Source organism: Oryctolagus cuniculus, chromosome 20, assembly GCF_051225735.1.
Source record: "Oryctolagus cuniculus isolate XC-2025 breed Fujian yellow rabbit chromosome 20, ASM5122573v1, whole genome shotgun sequence".
NCBI lineage: Eukaryota > Metazoa > Chordata > Mammalia > Lagomorpha > Leporidae > Oryctolagus > Oryctolagus cuniculus.
This window is the reverse complement of record NC_142886.1, coordinates 54,640,677-54,659,618: the sequence shown is the minus strand read 5'-3', so window position 1 is coordinate 54,659,618 and position 18,942 is coordinate 54,640,677. Positions and strand designations below refer to the sequence as shown.

The window sequence follows — 18,942 nt, the reverse complement described above, 5'->3', positions numbered from 1 at the left end:
ACGGGGAGCTGTGTCTGTGGCTCCAGCATGATGACCAGTGTCCGGAGGCTGAATCACAGCTGCAGGAAGAGCCAGTCCCAGAGATCATGTGTCCAGAGTCCCTGCTCTTTACTCCACGTCTATGCTCCAAATGTCAATCCATTTGGAGTCTTTCATTAATATTACAGAGGGAGTCACCCAGGCTCATATCAGAGTGCTGGATGGAGCCCATTTACACGCTTTCCCATACTTGTACTGACAATGCACCCTGGAAGACAGTAGATGATGGATCTGTTATGAGGCCCCATCACCAAGGTGGGAACACTGATGCAGTTCCAAGCTCCTGGGTTCCAGCTGCCAAGCCTGAGTGCACTGCCTTTTTTTATCATCTCCATAAAACATTGGCAAACACAACACCAGTATGCAGAGATCTGAATATTCATGACTGGCCATTGTTCATCCTTTTATCCCATGTAGGTAGCATCACATATTATATGTCTTCCTGGCCTGGATGGTTAGCAGAGTGTACTTTTACTGACATATTATCCTAGGCACATTATTCTCCAGGGTCATCCAAGTTGTCCAAAATTACAGAATTTCTTACTCTGTACTGCTTATAAACTTCCTTTTAAAATGTAACTTTGTCCATTTCTTCATTTTCCATTCTTTCTTCCATGAGATGTCACTGGATCATATGTGTGAACTCTTTTGAATGACGGTGCTTTAAATGAACAAGGAACTGCAGAGGTGTTTGCCACACTGACTGCAGATCCCATGGACACCTCCCTGGGATTTCATATTCATGTACCATGCAATGGTGCTTGAAGATCATGTAATAATTCTATTTCTAGTTTTTGATGCTTTTCCATACGGTTTTACTAATTAACGTGACACAGACTTGTACCAGGGTTATCATCTCTCTCTACCTCCATAAAACATGTCAGCTCTGGTATGTCTGATAATAGCCATTCTAACTGGGGCGATGCGATGTCTCATTGTGCTTCCAACATGGACATACATGATGGTCACAGATTTATAGTATTTTATATGTTTGCCTATATATCTTCTTTTAATAATTTATAGATATTATATAAATTTTAAAATTTATCATTTTATTTGAGAACTTGTCTTTATGTATTTGTACAAAACCACAGAGAGACTGAGACTGACAGTGATCTTCTAATTCCTGCATCACTTCCCCAATGGCTACAAAAGATTCAGCTGGGTCAGCTGACAGCCAGGTGCTTAGAATTCTGTCCAGGGCTCCCACGTGGGAGTACTTGGAACTTCACCTATGGCCTCCCAGAGTGTGCTCAGGCAGGAATATCACACTGGAACCAAACTAGTACACAGCACTAAGCATCCTGATACAGGAGGAAGGAATCCCACAGGCTCACTCCAGTGCTGCTCCTGTCTCCACCTTATCATCACTGCATGTACACAATTGATTTCTTCCCTTGGGTTTCAGTTGCTTGAGATCATTCAACATTAGGAAACAGGCTCCTAATCATATGTATAATTAATCTTCAATTTATTTTAAGTCTCTGTTTATTTTATTTTAAAAACAGTGTTATAGCAAGAGAGGAAGAGATCAACAAATGGAGGGAGAATTCCATCCACTGGTTAACTTCCTGAATGGCTGCAAAGGCTGGGGATGGCTCAGCCTAAATTCAGGAGCCTGACTTGGATCATGGTAGACAGTTTTCACCATTGCACTGCCTACCTCTGTGAGTTCAAGCTTGTGCACTGCATGTATAACTAATGTCACATACTGTGTGTCCACATGTACCTGGATCATTTCTTTTAGTATGTATGCTCCAGGATGACCCACATTTCCTAATGACAGAACAACCTCCTTCTTAATACTGAATAATATTCTTTGTCTAAATGTGAAAGAATCCATTCACTGTTTTATCCACACTTGTTCTTTGTAGACTGAACTATTGTGAACAAAGCTGCATTACCCAAACGCAGGACTGCGGGTGAATTGTGACACAGTGACTTCTACCCAGTGCTTGAGCTAATCTCAGAGTCATGGTTACAGAACAGGGAAGACTGGAGAGCGCTGTGGCTCACTAGGCTAATCCTCCACCTTGCGGCGCCGGCACACCAGGTTCTAGTTGATCCAGGCGCCAGATTCTGTCCTGGTTGCCCCTCTTCCAGGCCAGCTCTCTGCTGTGGCCAGGGAGTGCAGTGGAGGATGGCCCAAGTGCTTGGGCCCTGCACCCCATGGTAGACCAGGAGAAGTACCTGGCTCCTGCCATTGGATCAGCGCGGTGTGCCGGCCGCAGCGCGCCTGCTGCAGAGGCCATTGGAGGGTGAACCAATGGCAAAGGAAGACCTTTCTCTCTGTCTCTCTCTCACTGTTCACTCTGCCTGTCAAAAAATAAAAAAAAGAACAGGAAGAGAGAACACAGGGCAGCTGATACCAGGGCAGAAAGCACCACCAAAGGCAGGAATAATTCTGCCCACACCACTTTGGGCTGACACAGTTCACCAAAACACACAACAGGTTCCAAGAATGACTAGAACTGAGGTCTCCAGGCCTCCCAACAGAGTGATGGGAAGGAGGTGGAAATGTGAATGACAGTGAGTTCATCTGTGCCCATTTCTACCATGCACATTCCAATAGCACACTACACCCCACTACCATGTACAGTGTTCTGTGTTCAGGAACAGTTTTAAACAGTTTAAACAGTTTTTAAACTTTAAGGCAATGGATGAATAAGGAAAAAAACATAGTTAACCTTAAAAAATCCACTTGAGTATTTCATCTATTTAAAAGTGGGTGACAGGCATTAGGACAAAATTGGCTAAGTCCCCACTAGGGTCACCCGTGTTCCCATCAGAGAACTGACTGAGCCCAGCCTCACGGCTTCCCACACTTTTCCCTCATAATGCATCATGGGAAACTGTAGATGATGCTACAAGCAAATGAACCCCTACCACCGACGTTGGAATTACAGACACAGTTTATTGCTCCAGGGTTCAGAAAGACTAATTCCTAGATGTCATAGGCATTTGGGATGTCTGGACTGTCAACCCAAAGGCATAAATTTCCCACTGTCACCTTTTCTGTCCATCTCTACATTTCTGTATCACTCAACCCTTCTCTCTCTATCTCTGTCCCAATGTCTTTCATATAGATGATAAGGAACTAGTGGTTATTTAAATAAATGAGGGACATGATATTGCTAACACTCGATATGAAGGGTACACACATATTAAAATGAAACAAGGCCATTGTCTTCAACTTTTTAAAATTATGATAACATAAAAATTCACATGATCTGAATTCTATCATAGCCATCACCCAACACACCAAGAACACAGACAACTTCCCTGGGCCCTGTCCTGTTCAGGCATCTGACCCCATGCCTGCTATATAGGAGCAGCACATGCAAATAGGGCTCCCTCTGCCCATGAAAACTAGCCCAGCCCTCACCCTGCAGCTCTGGCACAGGAGCTCCAGCCCCAGGACTCCCAGGTGTCCACTCAGTGATCACACTCAACACAGACGCTCACCATGGAGACTGGGCTGCGCTGGCTTCTCCTGGTCGCTGTGCTCAAACGTAATGATGGAGAACGCGGGGCACTGAGTCTGGGAGAGGACGTGAGTGAGAGACACAGAGAGTGTGCGTGACAGTGTCCTGACCATGTCATCTGTGTTTACAGGTGTCCTTGTCAGTAGGCGGAGGAGTCCGGGAGAGGCCCGTTAAAGCATGGAGGAAGTCTGACACTCACCTGCACAGTCTCTGGATTCTCTCTCAGTAGCAACGACATGAGCTGGGTCCGCCAGGCTCCAGGGAAGGGGCTGGAATACATCGGATACATTAGTAGTGGTGGTAGCACATACTACACGAGCTGCGTGAATGACCGATTCACCATCTCCAGAGACTCCAACGAGAACACGGTGTCTCTGAAAATGACAAGTCTGACTGCCGCGGACACGGCCACCTATATCTGTGGGAGAGACACAGTGAGGGGCCCTCACAGAACCCAGACACAAACCTCCCTGCAGGGGCGCGCGGAACCACTAGGGGGCGCACAAGATGCGCCGAGCGCAGACTCTGGTCATGCACAGGTACAGAGGGAGATGAATCCCTGGTTCCTGTCAGGGAACTGGGGTTTCCTCTCCTGTAACAGTTTTGAGGGAAGAATTCTACTTTTTGATTCTGTCCCTCCCAACTTCACTGACGGATTGAAAGTTTGATATAAAAGGAAGAAGTCCTAATTGAACAATTTGGTTCATGGACAGCGACTGTGCTCACCAGGGTCAGAGATGTGGGAATATTGAGGACACTATTGAGTCTCTTCCAACCTGACTCCCGACAGCACCCTCAGGGCACTGAAAGCTTTGGACAGTTTCAGTTTTCCCTGTATAACCAGGGACAGCTGAGACAGGGCCGTGATCTGTTAAACAGCAACTATTCCACTCATCCCTCTCCTGCCACAACGAGCAAGAGTGCACTGAACCAACCTTTGACTTTACATGTGTGTGATCCACACTCACTTTCTGCAGACTTTAACACGACCTGCATTTCCCTTTAATCCTGAAGCAGTCTGTGGTCCCTGTGTGAACATCACAGCACTCAGGAATGTACTGCAGCTCAGCTGTGTCTCAGGCTGAGCTTCTGCAGGCACCTGGAAAGCCTACAGGGACTTCCTCATTCTCTAGGTCCTGGGACCCTCCTGGGGGGCTCCCTGCCTGAACTCAGGAGGGAAATGCACTGGGCATCAGCGGTTAAGGTCATAACTGAATGGAAAGTGTTGGGTGTGCACTTCTAGCTGATCTGGTTCTGCTCCAGTGTCATGGGACCCCCTGCACCTGCTGTGGTTGAGGGAGAGCAGAAAGTGGGACACACAGTGGCTGTGCACTCTGGGGCTGGAGTCCACATCACGTGGAGCTGTGTCTGTGGCTCCAGCATGATGCCCAGTGTCCTGAGGCTGAATCACAGCTGCAGGAAGAGCCAGTCGCAGAGACCATGTGTCCAGAGTCCCTGCTCTTCACTCCATGTCTATGGTGACTGGGGTCATCAATCCATTTGTGTTCTTTCATCAGTATTAGAGAGGGAGACACCCTGGCTGCATATCACATTGCTGGACGGAGCCCATTTGCACACTTTCCCATACTTGTACTGACAATGCACCCTGGAAGACAGTAGATGATGGATCTGTTATGAGGCCCCGACACCAAGTTGGGGACACTGATACAGTTCCATGCTCCTGGGTTCCAGCCGCCAAGCTTGAGTGCACTGCCTTCATTTATCATCTCCATAAAACATTGGCAAACACAACACCAGTATTCAGAGATCTGAATCTTCATGATTTGCCTCAGTTCACCACAACCAACCACGGGTTCCATGAATAACTAGAACTGAGGCCTCCACGCCTCCCAACACAGAGTGATGTAAAGGAGGTGGAAATGTGCATGATACTGAGTTGATCTGTGACCATTTCTACAACACACAGATTCCAATAGCACACTATACCCCACTACCATGTACAGTGTTCTGTGTTCAGGAACAGTTTTAAACTAAGGAAATGAATGAATAAGGGAACAAAACATAGTTAACCTTAAAAAATCCCCTTGCAGTCTTTCATCTGTTTAAAAGTGTGCAGCAGGCATTAGGACAAAATTGGCTAAGATCCCACTTGGGACACCCCTGTTCCCATCAGATTGTTACTTGAGCCCATCCTCACAGTTTCCAATACTTTTTCCTGATAATGCATCATGAGAAACTGTAGATGACACTACAATTGAATGAGACCCTACCACTGATGTGGGACACACAGTTTTCTGCTCCAGGTTTTAGAAAGTCTAACTCCTAGATGTCTCAACATTTATGTTTCTCTCACTCCTTCTCTCTGTGTCACTGTTTCAATGTCATTAGAATAGTTAATAATGAACCAATGGTTATTTTAAAAATGGAGGACATGATACTGCTAACATGGGATATAAAGAGTACAAACATATTCAAATGAAATGAGGTATTGCTTTCAAATGATTAAAAATAATAAAGTAAAATTTGCCTTGATCTGAATCCTATCATAGCCAGAGATCTGCATCTTCATGATTGGCCGCCATTGCCATTTCATATTCATAAATGTTTGATAAATAATATTTAATATAGACATATGAGTTACAATGATATGTGTTGAATAAATGAATGTATACTGAGTGGAATAATGAAGTCAGACTTACTGACATGTTTATCACAAAACCCACGTTTTTCATGGTAGAATGTCGTTTGTCCAATGTCTTGGAATTCTGCAGACACTATATTCTCTTTACTGCTGTCACCATGCTGCACATAGATCCCTCAACATGTGGATCCTGTAGGACTGAAACTCTGACCTTGCTCCCGTGTCTCCTCTGTTCCTCCCAAGCACAGACGTTGGTCTTCACCATTGAACTTCTGCCTTGTGAGTTCATCCTTTTATCCCACGTAACTAGCATCACATATTATTTGCCTTCTTGGCCTGGATAGTTTAGCAGAGTATACTTATCCTGACATATTATCCTTGGATATTATTCTCCAGGATCATCCATGTTATCCAAGATACCAGAATTTCTTCCTCTATACTATAGCCATATAAACTTCCTGTTAAAATATAACTCTGTCCATTTGTCCCATTATCCATTCCTTCTTAAATGCAAATTTTCCTGGATTATATGTGTGAACTCTTGAGAATGATGCTGATTTAATTGAACATGGGACTACAGAGGTGTTTGCCATAGTGACTGCAGAATGTTGTGCCATCAGGCATGATAATATTGTGAATATCATGGCAGTCTTCAGCCTAATATTGTGAACACGGATGGGAGAGACCCCATCCCCACACAGGACTTCAGACGAGACCAGGGCTGACTCTAGCAGCACTGTGCTCTGTGCTGAAGCTGGGGACCCAGGATCTACTGTGATCTCCTCCATAGCAGATTCCCCAGGAATGAACAAATCCCACTAGGCCTCACTCCCAGAGCTCCCATCTTTTCTCCCATGGTCTCCCTGGGAGCACACCTGAAACACAACGCCTTTGGGACACACTGAGCTGTGGTGGAATGAGAAGGCCATGCCTAGATGGCTGCTGGCAAGCAAGCATCAGTTACTCAGGCATGGCTTCAATGCCACCTGGCAACGGAGCCTGCCTGGCAACGGGCTGTGATTGGATGGCTTCAGATACTGCCTGGCAACAGGCTGTGATTGGTTAGGCATAAACTGCCCCTTGACCAGATTGGCCGCCTCGGCTATATAAGCGGCTGTACCTACTGAAACAAATGCGTCTGTGGGCTACTCGCCTCTGACCTGCTTTCACCCAACTCCCGGGGTCTGTGTGGTGACCCCGTGCCTCTTGCCCGCACCAGAATGAATCCATAGCAACACTGAGCCACACACAATCAGAGAGGTTTGCTTCTATACCCATTGTAGGCCTGATGACGCAGAACCTGTCAGTCAGGATGAACAAGCCAATTGTGTATCACAGTTATTTTGAGACTGCAGAAGACTCAGAACAGTTCTAAACACAGCTCATACAGTTAGTTCCTTCTTATTCCTTTTGGATACAGGCTATTGATCATACATTTGATATGAGAATAGTCACTTCCAATCTGTGTGTAGGCTGCTCACTTCTCAGTCAGTCTGTTTGTAATGCAGAAGCTCTGTAGTTTATGCAGCATCATTTGGGAATATTTTTTTGGTCTCTTGTATTTTGAAGATCTGAAAGGGAAATCATGGCCAGACCAACATCAGGGAGATTTTGCCCAATGTTTCCTTCAGTAGTTTCACAAGGACTTTGCATTTGACATCAGAGTCTGGTTTGTGGGGAGCAACTCGGACTAGACTAAGTTACTGGAATTAAGACTTATTCTATGCATCTGCTCTCCCACAATATGACGCTGAGAAGGGAGAAACAGCTTCTACACAGCTGCCTCCAGTTCAACCAATAAACTGTAGGACCTGCTCCTGATTGGAGGAGAGCAGCGTACTCGGCGTGTGGGTAGCAGAGTTGGGATTGGTGGAAGAGGACTATAAAGGAGGAGAGAGACAACATGCACCAGGAACATCTAAAGGGAACATCTATCCGAATAACACCTGTGCAGCCCCCGAGAGAGCAGGCCGGCGGTGTGCCCCTCCCCCACGGAAGTGGGGAAGGTGGCAGGGGGAACCGCCCTTCCACGGAGGTGGAAGGGACGGTAGCCAACCTGGGAAGAACCAGCAGCAAACCCGGGGAGGGCCGAGCAGACAAAAGAACAGCGCAGGGTCCTGTGCCATTCCTCCATGAAGTCGGGGAGTGACACTGGTTATTCCATGCTTTTTATGTAAACATCCAGACCGTGTACCCCTTGTCAGTGCTGTTATGTTGGGGCCATGCTCAGCACTGATGGTGTGAGGACAAATCACATCCACCCCCAGCAGGCTGCTCCCAGCATTCTGTGTGGTCCTGTTCAGAGCACTGGAGACCTCAGCTTCATCCATGAGGCCCTGACGTTGAATCCACTCATGGCGTGGAGTTGTCACTGGATGCACTCCCCAGAGATGATGCCATTCCACGTCTCCCAGGCACCTGTGCATTTGATATGTTTGCCTTTATAGTTCTTTTTAAATTTTATAGATATGATATAAATTTCAAAATTTATCATTTTATTAATACTTGTCTGCATGTATTTGTCCAAAACCACAAAGAGACTGAGACTGAGAGTGATATTCTAACTCCTGGATCACTTCCCAGACGGTTACAAAAGCTTCAGCCGGGTCAGCTGACAGCCAGGTGCTTGGAATTCTGGCCAGGTCTCCACATGGCAGTGCTTGGAACTTCACCTATGGCCTCACAGAGGGGCTTAGGCAGGCATCTGAAACTGGAACCAAACCAGGATGCAGCACTAAGCATCCTGACATGGGAGGCAGCAATCCCACAGGCTCACTCCAGTGCTGCTCCTGTCACCACCTTATCAGTCACTGCATGTACACAATTGATTTCTTCCCTTGGGATTCAGTGGCTTGAGTTCATTCAACATTTGGAAATAGGCTCCTAACCATATATATAATTAATCTTTCATTTATTTTAAGTATTTATTTTATTTGAAAGGCAGTGTTTTAGCAAGAGAGGAAGAGACCAACAGATGGAGAGAGAAGCTTCCATCCACTGGTTCACTTCCCATATTGCAGCAAAGGTGAGGTAGGGCAAGCCTAATGCCAAGAGCCTGGAACTTTCTCCAGTTTCCCACAGGGCTGGAAGGGGACACACACTTGAGTCATCATTGAGAGAGTTCCCAGGTCTGGATCCCAGCAGGCAGTTGGATTTGAAGTGGAGCAAGCAGAATCTGAACCCATGCTCCTGTGTGATGCATGCATAGGGATGGCAGCTTAACCTGCAGGGCCACAACATTGGCCCCCATGGGTGTCATCTGAAAATACTTTCTCCCCATCTGCGGGCGACTCCTGGTTCTTCAATCTTTCTCTTTGTTACTCAGAATCTGTAGTTGGATCCATTATTCTTTGTCTATGTATCTTGGTTGCCTGTACTTTGGAGATTATCAAACTATCATTGCCCAAACCAATGGGAACTTGCTTTTGTCCTGTGTTTTCCTCTAGAACTTTACAGTCTCGGGTCTTTCCTTTAAGAGTTTCATCCTGTTCACTCTCTTTGGGATACTGGTGTGAGATGAAAGCATGATGAATTATTTTAGGTGCACTCAAGTTTCCCCAGCACCATGAAATTCCGCATTCAGTTTCCTGAAACATTTCAGGTGACCTCATGCATGAACACATGGGAAGCACAGGTGGACATTTGCATTCATGGAATAATCTGTTTGGAAAGTGTGTGGTGTGGACTTACACGTTCTGTTTCTGCTCCAGTGTGGTGGAATCCCCTACACTGCGGTGTTTCAGGGTGAGCAGCGGGGGACAGTCCAGGGCCCTGACTCCGGGGCCAGAGTCCCCATCCCTGGGATCTGGCTGCCAGGGGCTGCCACACACTGACCACCTGGGGAGCTGAATCAGTGCTGCGTGATGAGCCAGCCCTGGTCCAGAGTCCCCGCTCCTCCCTCCCTGGCTCCCCCTGCATGTCCTCATCAGTACTTCATCCTTTCCAAGAGAGAAAATAACTCCTCTTCTGTCAAGTTCATACTCGTCCAGGGGAAACCAAGTTCCTGCAGCCAGAAATGCCCAGTGCAGCGATCCCCTGTGTTTTACAGGATATTTTCTGCTAAACTGCAATTGATCTGCCATGAACAGTTCTTACAGAAACTGCAACCAGTCACTCACCTCATGCAGCAAGGTGTGTTCTGAGTGACTCCCATCTAAATCCAGAGACATAAAAATTCCTACTAAATTAAAACAGTTGACATATCTCTGCCTTTTCTGAGAGAAGATTGACAAACAGAAATTGTTTCTATTTAGCTGGGGACAGTTTTCATGCATTTGCCCACAGAATTCATTGACACAATCCACCATCTGACACAGTGAATTCCATTGTTATGTGAGAACACCTCATATCTACAGTACTAGGAAATGTGAGATGTATAATTCATCACTTATCTACAGTCACAAGAAATTACTCAAGAGAATTTACTCAAATTATAACTGATAGAAACATATTCCATTTGTGTAAACACCACGACACAGTCTCCCACCAGGTGCTGATGGGCTGTCAGTTGTATAAGACGCTGGGTCCCCTGGGTGACAAATGGCAGGACTGCACCATGGTGAGAAGTGGGAGGTCCTGTCAGGGCAAGCACGACTGGGGGTCTCTGATGACTGTGTTTTCAAGGAGTTGGCAGGTGGGCCTTGGTGTGTCCATGAAGAAACGGCTTGTGAAACCAGTTGGACACAGGGAGATTGGGGGATAACTAAACGGCACAGAGAGAGGTTTCCATGGACGTGATCTGAGTGAAGACAGGGGCTCTTCTAAAATGACTCAGCTTCACACATGGGAGGGGAGGAATTTCAGAGGGCAGTGGTGGGGCAGTTGTGCCAGCCAGACATGACAGATAACCTCTCACGTGTCGATGAACTCACAGCCCTTGTGACTGTATTAGTACCAGGAATGATTGCAACACCACATAATTTTCTTCTTAGAATAAAACCACAGGCAGATGCAAGATAAGTCAACAGAGAATTGTCCCTTCAAAATAGGTTTCATAAATGTTAAATTGACAAATAGTACCTGAATCTCTATGTGAGGTGTAAGGAAAGGTGTTGATGTGGATTTATTTCATCAGGAATTCTAGAGTCAGACGAACCCACAAGTCCTTCCCTAGCAACACTACCATTCTTTTGTGATCGAATGACAAATGCCTACTCCTGCAGGAACTGGAAAGAACACAATAAAGCTTCATAACTATTGTCCCCATGCTGTGCAGTAAATCTCTCGACATGCCTCTCTGGTCACAGAAAACTCTCTGTGCTTGCAGGAATGTGGTCCCTTTTCTTCTCTTCTCCCAGACTCAGTATCTGCATTGTACTTCCTGCTTCTGTGAGCTCACGATTGTGGATTCCACATATAATTAAGATCATCAGGGCCGGTGCTGTGGTGTAGTGGGTAAAGCCTTCAGTGCTGGCATCCCATATGGACGCCAGTTGGAGTCCTGGCTGTTCCACTTCCAATCCAGCTCCCTGCTGTGGCCTGGGTAGGCAGTAGAAGATGGCTTCCATCTTCAGTTCCCGTAATCCATGGGAGACCCAGTGCAGGCAACTGGCTCCTAGATTCAGATCAGTGCAGCTCCAACCATTGTTACCAATTGGAGAGGGAGGCCGTGGATGGAGGACTTCTCTCTCTCTCTCTCTCTCTCCCTCTCCCTCTCCCTCTCCCTCTCCTTCTTTCTTGTGTATCTCTGATTTTAAAGAAATTAAATAAATTTTTATAAAAAGGAGGAAAATCACATGGTATGAAACCACAATTTTTCAAAAAAAAAAAAAAACCAAAATAATTAACCTTACGTGAATCCACTTGTACTCTTTCATCTGTAAAAGTGGGCAGCAGGAATTAGGACACAATTGGCTAAGTCCCCACCACAGACACCCCTGTTCCCATATGAGTGCTGCTTCAGCTCATTCACACGGCTTCCCACACTTTGAAGATAAAGCATCATGGGAAACTGTACCTGATGCTACAAGCAAATGAGCTCCTACCACTGATGTAGGAAACACAGACTTTTGCTCTAGGATTTAGGAAGACCAACTCCTAGATGTTGTAGGCATTTGGTATTGTTGAGCTGTCAATCCAAAGGCAAAAATCTCCCATTGTCAATTCACTGTCCATCTCTAAATTTCTGTTTCCCTCACCAATTCTCTCTCTGTCACTGTTCCAATGTCATTAGCATAGTTAATAATGAAGCAAAGGTTATTTTAAAATGAAGGACATGGTATTGCTAACAATGGACATTAAGGGCACACACATATTGTAATGAAATGAAGTCGTTGCCTACAACTGGTAAAACAACAATGAGAAAAAAAAAATTCGTATGATCTGAATCCTATCATAGCCATCACCCTACAGCCCCAGGACACCACATCTGCACTGGGCCCTGTCCTGTCTGAGGCATCTGACGCCATGCCTGCTATATAGGGGCAGCACATGCAAATAGGGCCTCCCTCTGCCCATGAAAATCAGCCCAGCCCTCACCCTGCAGCTCTAGCACAGGAGCTCCAGCCCCAGCACTCCCAGGTGTCCACTCAGTGAGCGCACTCAACACAGACACTCACCATGGAGACTGGGCTGCGCTGGCTTCTCCTGGTCGCTGTGCTCAAAGGTAATGATGGGGAACGCGGGGCACTGAGTCTGGCAGAGGACGTGAGTGAGAGACCCAAAAGTGTGAGTGACAGCTTCCTGACCACGTCGTCTGTGTTTGCAGGTGTCCAGTGTCAGGAGCATCTGGTGGAGTCCCGGGGAGGCCTGGTCACGCCTGTGGAATCTCTGACACTCTTCTGCAAAGCCTCTGGATTCACCATCAGTAGCAGCTACTGGATGTGCTGGGTCCGCCAGGCTCCAGGGAAGGGGCTGGAGTGGATCGGATGCATTTATACTGGTGATCGTAGCACATGGTACGCGATCTGGGTGAATGGCCGATTCTCCATCTCCAGAGAGAACACGCAGAACACGGTGTCTCTGCAAATGAACAGTCTGACAGCTGGATACGACCCTGTATTACTGTGCAAGACAGCTGAGCCCAGACAGAAACCTCCCTGCAGGGGCGCGTGTCTCCACCAGGGGGCGCACAAGACTCACTGAGCGCAGATTCTGGTCATGCACAGGTGCAGAGTGGGATGAAGCCCTGGTTTCCTGTCAGGGAATTGGGGTTTCCTCTCCTGTAACAGTTTTGAGGAAAGAATTCTTCTTTTATGATTCTGACCCTGCTACTGATTTTCTGACGTGGAGAAGTTTGATGTGACAGGAGAAGTCCTAAATGAACGAATCCAGGCTCAGCGGTCTCCAGGATCACCAGGATCAGATGTGGGACAATCTGGGGACATCGTGAGTGTTGTCCAGTCTGACAGAATAACTCTCTCAGGGCACTGCCAACTTTAGGGATATTTTACATTTCCCTTTCTATCCAGCGATAGCTGAGCGAGGGTTTGGGTTTAAAAATCGGCTATTTAATATCTCTCACCTGTCAAAATGAGCGAGTGTGCTGAACTAAGCCAACCTTTCATTTTACACTGTGGGTGATAAACACTCACTTTCCACAGACTTTATTCACAATCTCCATTTACCATTTAATCCTAACACAGTCTGTGGTCCTTGTGTGAACGTCACAGCACTCAGGAATGTACTGCAGCTCAGCTGTGTCTCAGGCTGAGCTTCTGCAGGCACCTGGGAAGCCTACAGGGACTTCCTCATCCTCTAGGTCCTGGGACCCTCCTGGGGGGCTCCCTGCATGAACTCAGGAGGGAAATGCACTGGACATCAGCAGTCAAGGTCATTACTGAATGGAAAGTGTTGAGTGTGCACTTCCAGCTGATCTGGTTCTGTCACGTGTCGTGGGAACCCCTGCACCTGCTGTGGTTCAGGGAGAGCAGAAAGTGGGACACACAGTGGCTGTGCACTCTGGAGCTGGAGTCCACATCACGGGGAGCTGTGTCTGTGGCTCCAGCATGATGACCAGTGTCCTGAGGCTGGATCACAGCTGCAGGAAGAGCCAGTCTCAGAGACCATGTATCCAGAGTCCCTACTCTTCACTCCATGTCTATGCTGCCTGGAATCATCAATCCATTTGGAATCCTTCATCAGTTTTAGAGAGGGAGTCACTCAGGCTGCTTATGAGAGTGATGGACTGAATATATTTACATTCTTTTTTTTTTTTTGACAATCAGATTTAGACAGTGGGAGAGAGAGAGAGAGACAAAGATAAAAGTCTTTGTTCCATTGGTTCCACCAAAATGGCTGCTACGGCCAGCATGCTGCACCGATCCAAAGCCAGAAACCAAGTGCTTCCTCCTGGTCTCCCATGCGGGTGCAGGGCCCAAGCAGTTGGGCCATCCTCCACTGTCTTCTCAGGCCGCATCAGAGAGCTGGAGTGGAAGAGGAGCAACCGGGACAGAATCCAGCGCCATAACCGGGACTAGAACCCAGATTAGCCTAGTGAGCCACGGCACTGGCCCACATCTACATTCTTAACCACACTTGTAACTGACAGTGCACCCTGGAAGACAGCAGATGATGGATCTGTTATGAGGCCCCATCACCAAGGTGGGAACACTGATGCAGTTCCATGTTCCTGGGTTCCAGCTGCCAAGCCTTGAGTGCACTGCCTTTGTTTATCATCTCCATAAAACATTGGCAAACACAACACCAGTATTCAGAGTATTGAATCTTCATGATTTGCCATATTTGCCATTTAATTATCATAAATGTTTGATAAATAATAATTGAATATAGACATATGAGGTACAATGATATTGTTGTAAAACGAATGTATCAAATTGAGTGGAATTATGAAGTCACTCCTATTGACATGCTCATCACAAAATCCACATGTTCCCATGGTAGATTGTCAGTTGTCTTCTGTTTTGGAATTCTGTAGACACAATATTTGCTTAACTGCTGTCACCATGCTGTGCAGTAGATCTCTCAACACGTGGATCCTGTGGGACTGAAACTCTGACCTTGCTCCAATGTCTCCTCTGTTCCATGCCCTTTTCTTCCATTATTGATTCCTTCTTCCATGAAAATTTCACTGGATTATATGTGTGAACACTCGCGAACGACGCTGCTTTAATTGCACATGGAACTGCAGTTGTATTTTCTATAGAGACTGTGAATCCCATGCACATCTCCCTGGGATTTCACATTCCTTCTACCCAAAATGCTGTTTGAAGATCCTGTGATAACTGTATGTCTCAGTTTTTGATGACTTTCCATAATGGCTTTACTAATTTACCCGACTCCAGCCTTGTACAACCGGAGTGGTCATCTCTCTCTTCACAAGAATTGTCAGCTCTGGCTTGTCTGGTAATACTCATTCTAACATGAAGGATGGGACATTTCATTGTGCTTCTAAAATGTACATACATGATGATCTGAGATTTATGGCATTTTACATGTTTGCTTTTATATCATTTCTTAAATTTTATAGTTGTAATATACATTTAAAAATTCATAGATTTTGTTTTCAAATTTGTATGTACGTTTTTATCTAAAACCACAAAGACTGAGACTGACAGTGATCATCTAACTCCTGGTCACTTCCCACGTGGCTACAAACGCTTCAGCTGGAACAGGTGACAGCCAGGTACTTAGAATTCATTCCAGGTCTCCAACGTGGGAGTTCTTGGAACTTCACCTACGGCCTCCCAGAGTGGGCTTAGGCAGGCATCTGAAACTGGAACAAAACTAGGACACAGCACTCAGCATCCTGATGCGGGAGCAGCAATCCCATTACTAACTCCAGTGCTGCTGCTGTCACCACCTTGTCAGTAACTGCATTTAAACAATTGATGTCTTCCCTTGGGATTCAGTTTTCTGTGCTTATTCAGCATGTGCATATAGGCTCCTAATGATATATAAAATTAATTTTCCATTTATTTTAATATCTATTTATTTAGTTTGAAAGGCAGTGTGATAGCAAGAGAGGAAGAGACCAACAGGTGGAGAGAGAAGCTTCCTTCCACAGGTTTCCTTCCTGAATGGCTGCAAAGGCTGGGGATGGCTGAGCCTGAAGCCAGGAGCCTGGAACTTCCCCGAGTTTCCCACAGGGCTGGAAGGGGACAAACACTTGGATCAAGGTAGACAGTGATCTCCATTGCACTCCCTCCCTCTGTGAGTTCAAGCTTGTGGACTGCATATATAACTAATGTCAAATACTATGTGTCCACGTGTACCTGCATTATTTCTGTTAGCATATTATGCTCAAGGCTGACCCATGATTTCCTAATGACAAAACAATCTCCTTCTTAACACTGAAAAATATCCCATGTCAAATGTAACAGACTGCATTCACCATTAAATGCACATTTCGCTTTATTGTAGACTGAACTATTGTGAACACAGCTGCATTACCTGAACCCAGGACTGTGGGTGAATTGTGACACAGTGACTTCATACCCAGTTCTTGAGCTGAACTCAGAGTCATGATTACTAGACACAGGGAAGAGAGGGAACAGCAGACAGCTGCTACCAGGACACAAAGCACCACTCAAAGCAAGGAATAATTCTGCCCACACCACAGTGGGCTGACTCAGTTCACTACAACCCACGACATGTTCCACAAATAAGCAGTACTGAGGACACCCGGTCTCCCAACACAAAGTGATGGAACGGAGGTAGAAATGTGAATGACAGTGAGTTGATCTGTGCCCATTTCTACAACACACAGATTCCAATAGCACACTACACCCCACTAACATGCACAGTGTTCTGAGTTAATGAACAGTTTTCAAATAAGGTAATGGATGAATAAGGAAACAAGACATAGTATCCTTAAATGAATCCACTTGCAGTCTTTCATCTGTGTAAATATGGGCGGCAGGCATTAGGACAAAATTGGCAAAGTCCCCACTAGGGACACCCGTGTTCCCATCAGAGTGCTTCTTGAGCCCAGCCACACGGCTTCCTACACTTTTTCCTGATAACACATCGTGGTAAACTACAGATGACGCTATAGCGATAGAGCCCCTACAACCGACAAAGGAAACACGGACGCAGTTCTGGGCTCCAGGGTTTAGAAAGGCTAACTCCTAGATGTTGTAGGCATTTGGGGAGTTTGGGACTGTCAATCCAAAGGCAGAAATCTCCCATTTTCATCTTTGCTGTCCATCACTATACTTGTGTTTGTCTCACCCCTTCTCTCTATCACTATTCCAATGTCTTTCATATAGATGATAGAGAGGTCAACAGATGATATGAAACAATTGTTATTTAAAAAATGAAGGACATGATATTGCTTACACTGGATATTAAGGGTACACACATATTAAAAGGAAACAAGGTCATTGCCTTCAACTGTTATAAAAAAGCAATAAAAGATAAAAATTCATATGATCCAAATCCTATCATAGCCTACACCCCCAGGACATGTACATCTGCCCTGGGCCCTGTCCTGTCTGAGGCGTCTACTCCAGGGCTGGCTATATAGGAGCAGACATGCAAATAGGGCCTCCCTCTGCCCATGAAAACCAGCCCAGCCCTCACCCTGCAGCTCTGGCACAGGAGCTCCAGCCCCAGCACTCCCAGGTGTCCACTCAGTGAGCGCACTCAACACAGACGCTCACCATGGAGACTGGGCTGCGCTGGCTTCTCCTGGTCGCTGTGCTCAAAGGTAATGATGGAGAACGCGGGGCACTGAGTCTGGGAGAGGATGTGAGTGAGAGACACAGAGAGTGTGAGTGAAAGTGTACTGACCATGTCGTCTGTGTTTGCAGGTGTCCAGTGTCAGCAGCTGGAGCAGTCCGGAGGAGGAGCCGGAGGAGGCCTGGTCAAGCCTGGGGTATCCCTGGAACTCTGCTGCAAAGCCTCTGGATTCACCCTCAGTAGCAGCTACTGGATTTGCTGGGTCCGCCAGGCTCCAGGAAAGGGGCTGGAGTGGATCGGATGCATTTATGCTGGTAGTAGTGGTAGCACTTACTACGCGAGCTGGGTGAATGGCCGATTCACTCTCTCCAGAGACATCGACCAGAGCACAGGTTGCCTACAACTGAACAGTCTGACAGCCGCGGACACGGCCATGTATTACTGTGTGAGAGACACAGTGAGGGGCCCTAGGGCTGAACCCAGACACAAACCTCCGTGCAGGGGCGCGCGGCTCCACCAGGGGGCGCAGAAGTCGTACCGAGAGCACATTCTGGTCTTGAGCAGGTGCAGGAAGAGATGAAGCCCTGGTTTCCTGTCAGGGAATTGGATTTTCCTCTCTGGTAGCCATTTTGAGGAATTAATTCTACTCTTGTTGTTCTGACCCTGCCGATGACTTCAGTGACGGTGAGAAAGTTTGATGTGAAAGGAAGGAGTTGTTAATGAACAAATTTGGTTCATAAACAAGGACAGCAGTCACCAGGATCAGCGATCTTGTGAATCTGAGGACCCTGGTGATTCTTTTCCAACCTGACTCAGGACAGCGCCCTAGGGCAGTGCCGATTTTAGGACAATTTTAGTTTTCCCTTTAGAACCAGGGACAGCAGAGCTAGGGTTTCTGTTCTGGTAAACCTCAACTACCTAAGTCATCCCTCTCCTCCCATCAAAATGAGCATGTGTACCGAACTGAACCTACATTTTTTTTAAATCTGTGGGTGATCCATATTTCTACAGATTGTGCCCACATCGCCATTTTCTTTTTATTCCTAAAACATTTAATTGTTCCTGTGTGAATGTCACAGCACTCAGGAATGTATTTGCAGCTCAGCTGTGTCTCAGGCTGAGCTTCTGCAGGCACCTGGGAAGCCTACAGGGACTTTCTCATTCTCTAGGTCCTGGGACCCTCCTGGGGGGCTCCCTGTCTGAACTCAGGAGGGAAATGCACTGGACATCAGCAGT

General features: G+C 46.5%; 1 pseudogene; it reads left to right on the top strand.

Moving 5' to 3' along the window:
- Positions 1-17,688: 17,688 nt before the first annotated feature.
- Positions 17,689-18,286, top strand: LOC149120236 (immunoglobulin heavy variable 3-66 pseudogene; annotated as a pseudogene).
- The last annotated feature ends 656 nt before the right edge of the window (positions 18,287-18,942 follow it).